Raw genomic sequence first — 16,901 nt, forward strand, 5'->3', positions numbered from 1 at the left:
CTTCAACTCAAGCAAGCCTGGCATAAGGATACCCTGCCTTGGCTCGACCTTTGAAGGATAGAGGAGGAGATCATCATGGAGAATAAGGATAATATTAACAATATTATTACATTCAAATTTAAGGATAGGTTGTGGGAAGATTAGGAGTTAGAACGAAAAAGGAAGCTAAGGTATTATTATAAGGCGATCATCACAATCTTGCTAACTAGAATTATCATTTTGTCGTGACCAGTGCTAGAAGAAAATAAACATTGCGAAGATAAGAACAATTTCTCATTATCTTCAAAGTGAAACTGGACGTTGGTCAATTCCCAAAACACCTTGGGATGATACAGTCTCTCACTTTTGAGATACTAAGAGGGTTGAAAATGAAAAAAGTCTCTTTTGGATTGCCCAACTCTTACTTACATTTTCTCTCATTTCCAAAACCTTTTCCACACTGCCAACCTACTTAACTTGTTAAGTCAACAAAGTATATTGATATGGAAATGCTTCTCGCACTTGTTTTTTAATCACATATATAAAATATTTAATAGTTTCAATTAATTTATTTCTTTCATAAAATTCGATACACCATATTAATTTTAGTGAACATTCTTCTTCATCATTATCAAAAAAATAAAATAAAATTATATATATATATATAGATATATAAATATAAAATTAAAAATCATCTTACATAAAAATAATATTAACCTTTTTCCTCTATATATTTTTTTAATTTAATTAAATATATATACTTGGTTTTATATCATATCACATGGTTCTTTCTCTATATTATAAATTGATTTTCAAAATAATAAGTCTTTTAGTTTCAATTTTATAATAACATATAACACTTATATTTCATTTTAATATTATAGGTAATAATTCCAAAAAAAAGTCAAATTCTAATTTAACGTAATAAATAATTTGTTTTATTTATGTTTTAAATGTATTAATTATTTTAGATATAAAAAAGATGAACAATGAATAGACTATGTGTTCATTGCTATAACAATGTGTTTTTAAATACAATTGCTTTTAGTTAGGATTAAGAGATACATATGACCAAGTAGACGACATTTACAAATAAAAATGCATATTACTAATCAATTATATGATAATGGAGACGATAGTTTCAAATTCCCTACTTTTTCCTAGAGATTTTCTTCCCTAATTAGCCTAATTCTTAAGGGAAGCTTTATCTTTGTTAATATTTCTCAACATTTCATAGTTATCCTATCTTTATTTATCCCCTATATTTTAATATTTCTTAATTTTGAAGTCATGGTTTGGGATTAGTATTTTGAATGTAGCACTATTTTGATCCATAACATATATTTCATAGTATTTAGTTTTGTGGATTCTTTATGTTTTGAGACTTTATCACTTTATCTCTAATATATGATTGCATTTTATCTCTGCATTGTATCTCTATCAATTTTAGGCATCAAACATTTATTTTTATTTTTACACTAGACATTTATATTTATTATCTCTATCAATTTTAGACATCAAACATTTATTTTTATTTTTACACTAAACATTTATATTTATTTTGAAGTATAGTAAGAAATTCTTGAATTCTAATGTTTTTATATATTTGAATATAAGTATTAAAGATTATATATTTATTTAAAAATATCTTATTTTTTTAGTATTATTTTTTATTTTCATATTTTCAAATAATACTTTATCACAATATATTAATGGTTTTATAGAATTGATTCTATGTCTAATAATAACTATTGTATGTGACTAGATATTTTCCTCTGAGTTAATTAATTTCATTGTTTTGTAATGTTTCAATGTGTATTTTCTTTTTTTCTTCTTATACAATTTAGACAATTTATTCACAAATAGATTCCATCGATGCTCTACACTTATAAATGTCACAGAAAAATTGGAAGCCTTAAGTGCAATATCATTGCAAATATATAATTCTCCATATGTTGCAAGTAATGAGAAGAAATGTAAATGTTCTTGAAATTCATCTATCAAATGTTATATTTGAGTGTTTTTTCCAATTTGGTTTATACTTAATAACTCTTGTGAATATCCTTCTTATTCTTAGTTGTCTTTTTCTTATTTGTATATGAGTGTTTTGTCATTTATTAATTTTATTGTTTTCAAAAATAAAATGTTGTTTTATACTAGGAATCACCACTTCCATGTAGAAATTCTCATTGTACTATTTTTGGTTTATTAAGTTTCTTTCAATGTAATCATCATGTGGATTTCCATAGATTAGAGTTGGAAAGTTCATTTCTTATGCATATTTTTCTTTTAGAATTTCAAGTTCCCTTGAAAGGGTATAACATGAATGATCTTCTCTTGCAAATGATGAATGCATCGTGAATATGTGAATACATGTATTACTATATAGATAGGTTTTTTATTGCTTGATTCATTATATATATCACTTTGATAATAAATGCTTGGATTTTCCATGGACTTATCATTGTATCATTTTAGAACAAGATTTCAATTCTTATATGTACAAATGTCTTCAGTTTTATATAGTGGTCTTGAACATAATTCTTTCAACGCCCTCATGCCAATATGTATATGCACTTTCATATTTGATATGCATTGTTGTATTACAATGATCTCTTAATGCAATTGCAATTGTTCTTGTTTCATTTATAGAATATGGCATTGTTTTTTCAGAATATAGATAGGGACATTGATAATATATCCAATCAAGCCCATCTACGAGTGTTTATGTAATCCCATTATGTAATTTTCATGAATAATATTGTTAATGGTAGAAGTATCTCTTCAAATTCTAAACGTATAGCTAAAATTGGAAGGTGTTGCAAACTATGGAAATTTTTCATTTTGAAGTGCTCTTTTCCATCTAACACATTTTTTTAATCAAAAATATTTATACATTTGAACTCAACCTTAGATACTCTTTTTCAAAGTCTTCAATGAAGGATTTAATGTTTAGTGAAGAATAGAATTGTTAAAATTACACATATAGTCCTTGGGGTTTCTGAGCTTGTTTCATATAAATTTTTAAGCTTTGCATCTTTCTTTATTAGGTGAACATACTCAGTAGCAACTTCCTTTTTTTGCTTTTGTTTCCAGACAATGCTTGTTTCAATCTATGATATTCCATTTATGTATTTTCATTAATAAGTGTTTTTGCATTAACATAATAGGTATGATGTGGATGTTCATTCCCATCAATTATATGTTTATATGTTTAGTGGATGATACGTTAATGCAATTATTTTTTTCATGCACCATTTTTTCGAATTGTTATAAGTCAAATTATGATTTTTATTTAGGCTTCATTTCACCTTATGACAAGCCATATCAGAGTGAGGATCACTCTTTAATGATGTCATTTTATGATTACAATCCACATAAAACACGTGTTGATGTCATTTTAGTCCATGTTTATGAAGTAATGTTTCATTGCCCTTATATTTTGCGTCTAGAATTTTGGTAACCATTGGATAATCAATTCTAGCTATAACACATAATGGGTGTGAAATGTATCTATTTCAAATGAAATCATATCATATATTCCATCAAAATATGAATATGTATAATAGTAGTTAACAATTCTATTATTGAGAAATTACTATACCTAGATGCTCACTTCGATATGATTCTTATTCTTTCTAAGAAAAATGGTATACCCTCTATTTTTCCTTTTTCATTGGGCATTTCCGTATTCATAAGATATCCTTGATAACTACTAATCATTTCCATGTTCTATATGGTATCATAAGTTAGGTATTGTTGCAAGCAATTTAATGCATTTTGATTGCCATTCATAATTGCATTGTGAAGAGATTTTACAATATAAAGTCTTAAAGAATGTAAATAAAACTATGTTTCTCTTAAATACCAAATTGTACTAAAAATACTATCCCCAAATTTGGATGTATTAATTGTTTCTTTGTCTAATAAATGAGAATTCATACCATCCATGACACATTTCTAATGGTATTCAATATATTTGTACATTAGTGACAAGTAAATCTTATATTTTTCAAAATTGCAGTTGGATGAGTTTTTGTAAATTAATGGTTCATAGTGAACACTACTAAATTTGTGTCATGAAAAAAAGCAAAAATGGATTTTCATTTGAATTTGTACTGAATAGAAAATATGTTGTTTTCTTTGTTAGATATAAAATTTTGATTGGTATGTGTAACCACTTCACTAGAATTTGTATGCAAAAAGTATCTCCCCATAGTCCTCTCTTACTTTCATTTAGAATTGTAAATGTAGTGAATCACATTTTGCAAATATATATGTCAATGTCATGTACTTTGTGTAATTGGTACAAAAAATAATCTTAGTTCATAGTAATATGACTATATTGCTTCTACATTGGCATTATTTAAACAAAAAAAGTAGTCTCTCAATCCACTTCTCAATTCAATAGATGAATAATGAAAGTGCAATTGAACTTGGAATGCATCAAATAAGCAAGCTCTTGGACTATACGAAAATGCATGTAATTTGAAAATAAGATTGCAATTCAACACAGGGTAGATGTTATCTTGTGCAATATAAACCTCTTTCATGCAATATATTGCAACATCTATCCTTTAAATCATTCTTTTAATTTATGTTATTTAAATTATCCCTAGATTATGTTTATGGTATTAGTTATCTAGGGAGAAAAGGATCATATAGTTTCGAAGGTGTATATCTTGTTTTTTGATTCCTTTAACTCTCACTCTTCTTATTACTATGGCTTACTTCAAAAGAGAAAAACAAGAGTTAGTTTGAAATCCAATTATTAGTTATTGTTCACTCATAAAGAGTTTAGTATACAATTATACAAACCAGGATGCTAACTAAACAAAATTATTTTGATATTACTTATAGAAAATTCCATTAGTAAATTAAAATATTTTATGGCTTGTGATTTTATGCACAAAAGGTATATCAAGTTTTAGGCTTTTTTTCTCATGTGAAAAAATTTGATCATCACTCTAACCCTCCTTTTTTAATATGGTTGGAGTGGAAAGTTTATACCTAATCATTGATAATTATCATCCGATAAGTATACTCGCTTGATTTTTATTTTTTTTAATAGAAATAAACATGCACAAAAAAGAAAACTATAGAAAGAAACTGCTTTGCAAAAGTTAACAGTATGTGGAAACCATTAAGATAAAAAACAAAATCCAACGCCAAATGTTTAATTCTAATATATTGTCAAACTCAACCCATGCAACCTAAGCCTAAGTCACCCTAAGGTGCACAATTTAAAATATTTCAAATTTATTGAGTTAAATTGGAAGAAAAAGGTTCTATATTAAATGCATTTGATGATCATTGCAATCTAGCCTATGAGATTTTGTAAAATTTCAACCAACTTAACTCAAAATTTAGCAATAAATAAAAATAATTAAAGTAAATATTTATAATTTGATAAACATTGTGTAAGACTTTAAGCTTTGTAGAAATTATATCAAAGGAAATGGAGACAAGCATGGACATAGGTAGAAGTAACCCAACATGTCTTGCAAAGAAAGCCAAATATGTGTCCCAACTCAGCTCATATAGTAACATAAAGGGGTTGTTGCTTCATTTTGAATAAGGTAATTTTTTTGAGAAATCTATGTTGGGTACATAACCTTTAAGGTTACTCTTTTATCTACATTTAAGGAGTTGTTGATCCATTGATGTAGGGTTGCCTTGATGTAGACCTTTCCATTGCAAGGTTTAAAGACTTATTCCACACTAGATAGATGAATTTATTTACTGAAATGGGAGTGTGACAAAAGGTGGGAAATATATTCTTCATGTTCCTAATAAAGTGGGAACTTATTATTTTCTACAAGTCCCAAGTGCGGAAAAATAATTGATAAAAAACAGTGTAAATTTAATAATTTGTGGTAGGGTTTGCCTCCTCAGAGTTTTGTCAATCACCACTGGCATGTTTTAGGAGAAGAGGAAGGGAATTAAATTTTGTATGTGATTTTAACATTGCACAAGGAATCTAGATTCTCTCCCTACATTTGCAATTTGATCCACTCTATTAAAGATCTCCGATCCATATAGTTACTATAAAACCTCCTTTCATAAGTTCTTAGATTTTTACCTTCAAAGACCCCTTTTTGGTCACTATCATTGCAAAGATACCAACATTTTTAATGCCCCACTCTCTTATGTATTTTGGATGGGAGAGGGATTTCCAAGACACTAGAGATATTACTTTATTTTATTTTATTCATTTCCAATGACAAGTGAGGTAGTCTTTTCTAAGAAAATAATATTTACAATCATGTTTTAGATGGGAGAAATTTGATGTTTGAGCCCCAGTGGTTTTAGAATTATAAAAAAATTTGGGATTAGCTCCCCGTTGTGTCTTTGGAATGTCCAAAAATTTGGTGATTGGAAGGCTTCAACCCCAATCCATGTTCACATGGAAAACACAGGGGATACGACCTAAATCTTAGCTAAATTTAATCCTAGGAAGATGAGCTAGTAGGTCACTCTACGCTTTATCACCAACCCAAGCCATGAAAACATATCACTTATAATTTTCAAACGAAAGTGTATTCCTAGAATTGTGAAGTATTGCCCTTAGACTATTGGATTATAGAATTTTGATTCTATCAAGAAGTTAGAAACTAGTGAAAATTTGAAAATTTTGGGATTAGATGTTTTGGCTTTAACCCATAGTCAAATGGTTCATACAAGATCCATCCCCAAGAGGTACCAAGAAAGGTATTTATTGAGTATTTGGCTATTAGTATTGGGAAATGATCAAGTAGCAGTGACAATGTGAGATGGAATATTATATGTATCCATAAGATCTATACCTACCATTTAGAAGAAAATCAAATAATTTGGTTAGTATGACAGATGAAAAATGGGAAATTCTCGACATAAAGGCTCTAGGAACAATACAATGATGTTTGGTAGTGTCGGTGATGTTCAACATTTCAAATGAAACAACAATGAAAGATTTACTAAGGACATTGGCCAAACTGTATGAAAAAATCTTGACCACCAATAAGGTATTTGTTATGAAGCGTCTATTTAATATGAAGATGTTAAAATGTGGATTTGTTGATGATCATTTAAATGAATTTAACACGGTTATCAATCAGTCAAGTTATCTAGGGGTAAATTTTGATGATGAAGTTAGGGGTCTGCTATAACAACCCTGGTGAAAATTCCATGTAATAAAAGTTAATAAAGGAAAAATAATAACCAAGGTTGATGGGATACTTATTCAAGTTGAATGTTGGGAAAAGCCTTCTAGTGGGTGTTAATTTGGTTATTAATGGCTAAGGAAATTGGCAAAGGCAATGGTTAAGTCTTTGGAAAGGGAAACTGGCATTTTTCGGCACAATTATTTATGAATGGAAATTAAGAGAAAAGGAAGGTGAAAGGTCACAAGTTGCATGTGAGGAGGAAATTAAAGGAAAATAATGGAAAATGAAGAAAATAGAGGCCTAATTGATAAAAATGCTTATGAGGATTAATTTGTAACATTTTGACAGTTTAGTTTTAGAGTTCTCTCATTATTTTATCTCTCTCTTAGTCTTGGACATGTAAAGTTTTATTGGAGCATTTTGGCATTGGGTAAAGAAAGGAAATGAAGGCAAGAGGAAGAAAATATCAAGCAATGAAGAATAAGATCAAGCAGCTACAACAATATTCTCTGCAGGTATTGATTTTCATGTGTATTTTCCTTACTAGATTTGGCATGCATGGTATTTCATGTCATTCTTTTTATGTTATGGCATGGGTTTTGCTAGGTGTGACGATGTCTTCATCCTAGCCTTGTTATTTTCGGATGGCCATGGTGTGATGGGGTTCTCATGTTTTGGTTGAGCTAGATTGTTGGATGGATTCAAAGTTGAGTGAGATGGATCTCCGAATGATAGAGCACATGGCCTAGAGGTCCCTGAACCAGATTGTGGATCATGGTAAAGCCACTAGCCTAGTCACCCCTGAGCTAGAATATGGGTTGTAATAAATCTAGGATTGTGTTGCCTCGGTGGGTCTAGGAATCCTTATAGGTGAATGACGGGATATATGGTAAATCCTAGAGGTGGTTTCCCTTTATTAGGCCTAGGAATCCTTTCTGGTGAATGGTGGGATATATAGTAAAGCCTATAGGGTGTTGTCTCGGTTTAGGGCTTAGTGATCAGTTGATTAGACTATGGATTGCGCAAATCCTAAGAGACTAGGAGATAGGAAAATTCCTCATGGTGTAGGTGGAGAAGTCCAGCGGCATCCATTCTTGTTTGCCCTAGTGATCTAGTGGAGATCATGGTAAATCATGTTATTACATGTTCATTGTATTGGCCTAGTGATCTAGGTTGGATTATGGTAAATCCTGTTTCTATTGAATATGGGTGAGGTGGTTTAGCCTCAGGATTCCCTCATTGGTTCTTTTGGTTTGAGTCCAAAATTCATGCTTGGAATATGGAACGGGGGTGAATGGATGAAGAGAGATTTGGCTCAACCATTCTATGGTCATGTGGAACGTGACAGTCCCATCTCAGGTTTGGATTTTGCATCATCAGTATGAGGTTATTTCTCCTTGTATTTCTATGAGTATTAAACTAGTTTATATGTGGGTCATATGGTTGATATTTTATTGGTATTTATGTTGCTATTATGCTAGTTATGTATGTTTTTTATGACAGTGGCTCTGTATGGCTCTCATCACATTTTTACTTGTAAATTAATGGACAATGTATCTATGACCTAATAAATGATAATGCAACAAATGATATCAGAGAACAATGGTTCTTAGTGATTCTCAAATAAGTATGAGACCCTATGCTTAAATCTGTTGTTTACACCTGTATATCAGATATTTGTGATATGTTTGACGAAATGCTTGTCATGGCTAAAAGGGGTCCAGTTAAGTGCTTGTTCAATTATTTACTTTCGCATCATTGTTTCCTTGTTATATTACTGTCCTGAAGGTGTCATTCAATTCTAGGTAGTGACTTGGGCTCTCGGCCTGAAAAATTGGCTCAAATCCTGGGGACACTGGAACAACACTGAGAAAAATAGTCCCTTCACGCTGGCATGCCTTGTCATGAGAGAATCTACAACCTCGTAGATGCTGGCAAGCCTATAACATGGGACTGTTTAGAGGCCTGGTGGTGAAAAACTTCAGTGGGACCTACGGGCTAAATACCTCAATGGCTGGGGTGGTCCCTAGGATAGTTGTAACTGATGTGGAAGGTATTTATATTCTGTTTCTATCGATTCCACTTCCTTAAGGTCGCATAGGAGGTTGACTCCAATCATAGTATCCTCTCGCCACTTGTTTACCCCAATTGGCCGGTTACTTGGGTAGATGTGGGAGGAGGGTGTTACAGAGTGGTATCGGAGCATGGTTCACCCCTGAGACTTGATGGGCAGTGTGTTGTTCATGCATTTATGTTGTTTTCATGTGTGATTAATGATCCTTGTGGTCTATGTGCTTGTTGCATATCCATGGTGTGAGTCATGGTTATAGCGATGTCACCATGTGGAAGAGGATGTTGTTGTTATGAACTATGTCGTCATGAGTGTATGATTGGTTACATGTTCTTTATGATTGCATATTGTCAGTGTACTTTGGTATGGTTGTTGTTGTCATGCATGAGGTCATGTTATGTGTAGTTGATGTGGTCATGCAATGATGATTGAACTCTAGCTAGACTGATGGTTACATGATTATGTGATTTTGTATTATATGTCTATATTCTATTATGATTTTTTTTATACATGTATCATGTTGATTTGATGACCTTGTAGATGAGATATCCTCCTCGAATTATTCTAAGGCGCATTGGTTTATTATGGTTTCATTTAGCTGACGTGTATGCCTTGCAGGAGAAAGATCAAAATGAATAGAAAGATGGTAGACTGCAAAGACTCTCTCTATGAATCAGATGAGAAATGTGGCATTGGGCACTCTTATGATTTGGCAGACACATTGAAAATCTTGAAGGAAGAAATAAGGATTTTTAAGGAAGACAATGACATGATCGTACATGCAAAAGAGAAACAAGCAGAGCTTAATGTTATATTTCTTTAGAATTTGTCAAAATTGGAGTGACAAGGGCCACTTCGGATCAGCCATGGACAAGAGGAAAAAACTAATGGGTCATATGGCAGTAGGTCTTGTGGTGGTCATATTTCATATAGAAATGAAATTATTAGAGATGGCAGGTTGTTGGATACTGCGGATAGGAGAGGTGATGGATACATGTACTATTCTAGGTCATGGTTTAAAAAACATCCTAATCACCAACGTTATCATCCTTACAGGAGGAGTGATAAGGGATACTTTCCATATAAGTTTAAGAGAGAAAAGCCACCTAATTTTGATGGAGACTTGAAGACATGAGAATATGTAGACGATTGGATACTTGGGATGAACAAATTCTTTGAGTTGCATGACTACACAGAAAACATGAAGGCTAGAATTGTTATCTTCAGTTTGAAAGATAAAGCAAACATTTGGTGGGAAGATGTGAAGCAGGTCAGAGACATCATGATAGAGGACTTGAGTTAGCATGAGTTCAAGTGGCTAACACATCAGTGCTTTCATAAAACTAACATTGCAGTCCTAAAAAATATTATCTCTAGCCCAAGTGCATTATTAAAATGAACAACATTATTCCTTTAATATCCTTAGTGCACCGGTGCATTTATACAAACAATACACATCAATGCTATGAGTTTAAATAAAAGCACCAGGTGTGAAATATTTTTCTTCCATGCCTCGATGTTGTTCCTTAAAAGAATGGCTCGAGGCATTTTTTCAGATATACGCACTAGGGAAGTATACATTTTAGGCTTTGGTGTTCTTTCAATTCAATGCCTTGGTGTTATTTCAATTCAATGCCTTGGTGCTTTTAGTTATGTATGCAGTCTCGGTGCTTTCATATTTGCAGCACAATGGTGGTACTTGTTCCATGAAGTACACCACAAAAAAACATCCGCTAAAACCTCTAGTCATCCAAATTTTTTCAGTTGTTATAAAATTTTGTTGTAATATCCGCTAAAACATCTACTATCACAAACAAATATTTTAGAATATGTAATTTGGAAAACTTTTGTCAATTTTATAACACTAAAAACCTCCATTACAACCTCTACTAGAAGGTATTTTCCTTGTAGTGGAGGTTTACCAAAAACAAGGAAGGGACATGACTACCTGTTCATGGTAGTTTTTAGGTTTAGCAAGATGTGTGTTATGATGCCATATAAAAAGATCACTAGTGGGAAAAAAACAACAAACCTGTTCTTTGTATAGGTTTGGGTGCACTTTGGGATACCAAGGAGAATCATTTTAGACCACAATACCAGATTTCCATATTTATTCTAGACTACATTATGTGGAAAAAAACATTAAACTGAAAATATCTACAACATTCCATTCACAGGTAGATGAGCATACAAAAATAGTCAACATGACGTTTGTTCATCATCTGAGGGGATACAACAAAAAACATTTGAATACCTAGGATGAAAATCTGGTATATATACAACATTCTTATAATAGAGTAGTTCACACTTCTCCATGAAAGTCCCCATTTGAAACTTGTTTTGGATAATTTTCACCTTGCCCTCTGGACGTTGCATATGAGAAATCAAGAGTGAGGGAATATATTATAAGAGATGCCTTGAGGGTTGAAAAATTTATGGAGAAGATCAGGAAGAGTCATATACAAGTATAAGAGACATTATAGAATCCATATGAGAAATATAAGGCTAGGCATGATCAACATATAACAAATAATTCAAGGTGGAAGACAAAGTATAGATACAGTTGAAAAAGGAGAGGCTACAGGGGCTGGTAAGAAGATCAAGACTCTGTAGTATGGTCCCTTCATTTTACTAGAAAAGGTGGGTGGTAACGCCTATCAACTCAGTTTACTAGCATATATGTGCATTTACTTAGTTGTGAACGTAGAGAATTTGGAACTTTATGAGCCTTCCATGCTAGAATAAGAAGAGGAATAGATCATACCTTTTATGGAGGATTTGGCACTAGATGCTCAGGAAAAGTTAATAAAAGATACATATTTGCAGAAGCAATTCAAAACTACAAAACAAGGGGAACACGATCTTTGGTAGACTGGGTTGAAAGGACAACTTGCAGACAAAGCTAAATGGCATACCAAAGAGAAGGTGGAGGAAAAATTTCCTCACTTCATTCAGTAGAAGCTTTTAAGGACCAAAATCTTCCCAAATAGAGGAGTAGTGATCCATATCAAATCATTGTATTTGTTTTCATCCATCTTGATGCTTCCAAAGTGCAAAAAGTGAAGGAATGAACTCTGAGGAGCAGTTTTACCAATGAGTCCCAGTTTGGCAAAACAAGGTTGGAAACCTTCCAAGAGAATTTTGAGGCATGTTTTCTTGGGGTAAAACTTTAACACTTCTGTGTTGCACAAATTTTCCTATTCTACACACAAATATCTTTGCAACAGTGCAAAAATTCTGTCAAGCAGAGTATGTATGTGAAAGTTGTCGTTAAAATGTTGACCTTCTTTGTTTTCACCACCATAATTCAAGAGGATGCCACATTAGCCCCCATAATTCATGGAAAAGTGGCTACCCATGTGATTATAATATAGAAGACTCTATAAGAATCTATATTATAACTCTAGTTTAGAGTTTAGGTAGTCAAACCTAACCACTAGTATGCTATAGAGTTGTGTTATAACTAGGCCACTAGGAGGAAAAGAGGTTCCATTTCTCAAGTGCATTTGTTCCATTGCTGTAAAAAATAGCCAATAGAGATAGGAGATAGAGCACATAGAGAGAATTTATGCATTGTAGTAGCCTATGGGCCACAAGTTATACTTCTTTGTACTCACAATCATATTTCCATTCAAAGAAAGAGAACAGAGTGACATCATATTCCAGTTAGGTTTTTCTCTTTAAAGGGTTCCCGAGGTCCTATATTGTATCAAATGTGTGTGTGAGATTCTATTTTGTTGTTCTTTACTTTTTCATAACTTTAATTTGCATGCATATGATAACAGTAGCCTAGAAATCTATAAATCTAAACAAAAATAGAATTGTCGTAGTATCAATCTTGGATTTTTTAAGTGTACTTTCATTAGATCTGTTATAAATAATTGTCTATTGAAATATCTACGGCAACTTACAGATCAATCACAAATTAATTTTATATTAAAAATTGAATAAATAAAACATGTCTTTCTTACTATTCTAAGTAGTGTGTCTCCAATTCATTCATTTTTAAATTAATTGGTATAATTCATTTAGATGGTTTGGTTGTTGGCTGGCTTGCTTTCTTAATTCAATTCAGAAGTACGTTAGAGCCTCCGATTCTTTCATTCTTAATTTAATTGGTATAATTAACTTAGGTTTTGGGTTCTCTCTATTTCTTTCTAATATATATTTTTTTGTATTTTACTTTTGTCCCTGTTTGCTTTATAGAAATGACTTTGGAATGACTCGCTTCGCCAATTTACATCTATTTTTTTCATATCCCATTGTCCTTTATTTGTGTAATGCATTAACCCTTAACGGATATTGTAAAGTGAGGAATCTTACATATAAAAGGCTGTATGGAGAATGAGATGAAGAATCGAAATGTAAAGTAGCCGTGAGTTCCCATTGGCCGCAACAAGATGGTGAATGAAGTCATTGTCAAACAAAAATAATTAATCAATGATTTATGAGTTTGAAAAATGGTTTTAGGTTTTTAATATACTAGCACAGCCATATTTACCACGGTAAATATGGTTGATATACGCCAATAGACGTATATGAAGCATATACACAACCACATATTCCAATGTGGTTGATATATGCCGATAGGCTTATCTCAACCACATTAATAATTATTAAGGGTATTCAGGATTATCAATAACTATATAAATAGCTATATAAAATTATTAATAACTACAATATATTAACAACTAGATTATTTATATATATCACTGTATAAATATTATATTAATATTATAATAACTATATAAAATCTTAATACATATTAATTAATAAGAAGAATAGCTCATAATAATATTAGATTATCATTATATTATTTAAATAATATAATAATATAAAATTAAAAAAATAATAATAACAATTATATTGTATTATTATTATAATAATAATAATAATATTATATTATAATATTATAATAATATTATATTATTATTATATAATTATAATAATATACAAATAATTACCATATTATCATAATAATATAATCATTATTATTATAATATTATTAGCAGTTTATATTATTATTATAATATTTATATAATAATATATAGAAATAATGTGGTTGTTAATATTTATATAGTTATTAATAATATTGGATTATAATATTATATTATTATTATATTACTATAATAATATACAATTAATAACTACTCCAATATATTAACAATCAGATTATTTTTATATATTACTATATAAATATTATATTAATATTATAATAATTATATAAACTCCTAATATATATTAATTAATAATAAGAATAGTTCATAATAATATTAGATTATCATTATATTATTTAAATAATCTAATAATATAAAACTACAAAAAAATAATAACAATTATATTGTATTATTATTATAATAATAAAATATAATAATAATAATAATATTAGATTATAATATTATAATAATGTTACATTATTATTATTATAATATTAATATAATATTAATACATTAATATATAGAAATAAGGTTGTTAATATTTATATAGTTATTTATAATATTCGATAATAATATTATATTATTATAATAATATACAAAGATGATAATGATAATGATAATAATAATAATAATAATAATAATAATAATAATAATAATAATAATAATAATAATAATAATAATAATAATAATAATAATAATAATAATAAGAAGGTCGGTGAAGGCGGTTGGTTCGTAAAGGTGGACTCATAAAGATGGTGAGGTCTTGCGCTCAAACATGAGCGAGGGTGTTGACTAGTCACGGGGAGTGACTTACCTGGGCCAAGCCCGCTCACCTTTGGATCTTTTTTTCTCCTTGTCAATTTACTAGGAGGAAGAGGGAAATATTGCATGTTGCACCCATGGTTGCCTCTGCATCTAAACGCTTCAACTCGAAAGATGCCAGGAAAGGCAACCCAAGGCTGGAGGAATCAATGCACGGTGCTTAGGTTTGCGCCATGACCCCTCATGTGCCCACATCTTCAAGTTATCTCGGTTCTGGAGGACGGGAGGTTTTGCAATGTGGAATAATCAAAGAGGACGTAGCATCCATGCCCATTGCAGAAGGGGCCAGGACAAGCCACCTCCAGCAATGCACAGAAGAGCCGGCTTCTCTGAACAATAACAGATGGGAGAAAAGGAATGGGATTTTCGGCGCCGTTAGGGTTGGACCTACAGGTCTATTCTCCGGATCAGCTATTGCAGCCCAAGGACGGCTACTGCATGAATCCGGGTTGCTCTCTCCCATTGTGGAAAGGTGCAAATACCCTAGATTAGCCCTTGATCTAACCGATTCGGCTCACAATCAATAGTTGCGCCAAGATCCAACAGCTCCGGAACCCTGGATTAAGAAATGCTGTCGAAACAGGGATGAGCTAGGGTTTGTCCGACATAACATCCTAGACTATCGCGTATACATTATCAAGCATCTAATGACAGCCATAAAGAAGCACGCCCAGGCTAACAATACTGATCTGAATCCACATATCCCTGAGGCGGCCTTAAGGCATGAGGACAACCTGAATGCAAATCTGGAGAGTACAGTTCCTACTACCTCCATGGCGGCCACTGAACTAGATGCAGTCGAAGACACTTTTGTGGTGGGGAAAGACTCTCGGACGGATTCCCAGCCCCTGAATGCTAGTACTGGTTCCGATGGGATAAAACCTAATCTCTTTGAAATCCTTATTAAAAACCCCTCGGGGCAAACAACCCTGATCTGGGTTCATGCTTCAAAGAGTATGTCAAATCTGAAGAATAACATTGCCAATCATAGCGGCTACCCGGATGGACAAAAAAATCTACTATCTGAGGGCAGAACGCTACAGGATCACAGATCTATCAAGGATTACAACATCAAGCTAGGCTCTACTATAATACTCAATATGAGGCTACGCGGAGGTGCAACAACCAGCAACACATCTAAACAAACAGAAGGAGGCAGTGGATCTAAAACAAAACATAATCCAGATTCACATCAGTGGCATAGAAGCGAAGGAATACCTTTCAAGCATATATTAAAAGGGGGAAAATCTTCTACAACAGCTCCAAAGCAGGTCGGAATAGAACCCAGTCCATATATAGTGGAGCAACTACACTATACACCTGAACTATCAATAGATACATCAGAAACAGAGGAGGTATGTAATAGCTATGAAAAGCAAGCCACCATTTGTCGTTTCAACAGTTTTTGGCCAAAACCCATTGACCTATTCCACTGGATACTCACAAAATGGTCTCTAAATTGTGAGATTTTTCTCTGCTCCAAGGGGTTTTTTATAGTCAAATTTCAATCAACAGAGGTCAGAGATCTAGTGATTCAGGAGGGACCTTGGTTCTAGGGATCATCAGCCCTATTTATGACTCCATGGTTCTCGGAGTTTGATGACAACTCATTCATTGTTTCCAGGATGCCAGTATGGGTGTGTCTACATAACCTCCCTATACCTTTCTGGGACCAAAAGGTTCTCGCATGCATAGGCAATACCATTGGCAGATATATTAAAATGGACACACAATGAGTGGATGAAATAATTTCTACTTTCTCACGCATCCATGTGGAAGTTGACCTTAGTAAAGGATTACCAGACTACATATAGCTGAAGCACAAAGATTGCAGCTAGATGTAGACAATAGATTATGAAAATACAACATTCAGGTGTAGAATATGTCGGCAAATTGGACACCTTCAAAATGCCTGCCTAGAATAGAAAAAAGACAGCCAAAGAAGGA

Source organism: Pinus tabuliformis, chromosome 3_1 (assembly GCF_031772625.1).
Source record: "Pinus tabuliformis cultivar Carrire ecotype Pingquan chromosome 3_1, CPIR1, whole genome shotgun sequence".
Taxonomy (NCBI): domain Eukaryota; kingdom Viridiplantae; phylum Streptophyta; class Pinopsida; order Pinales; family Pinaceae; genus Pinus; species Pinus tabuliformis.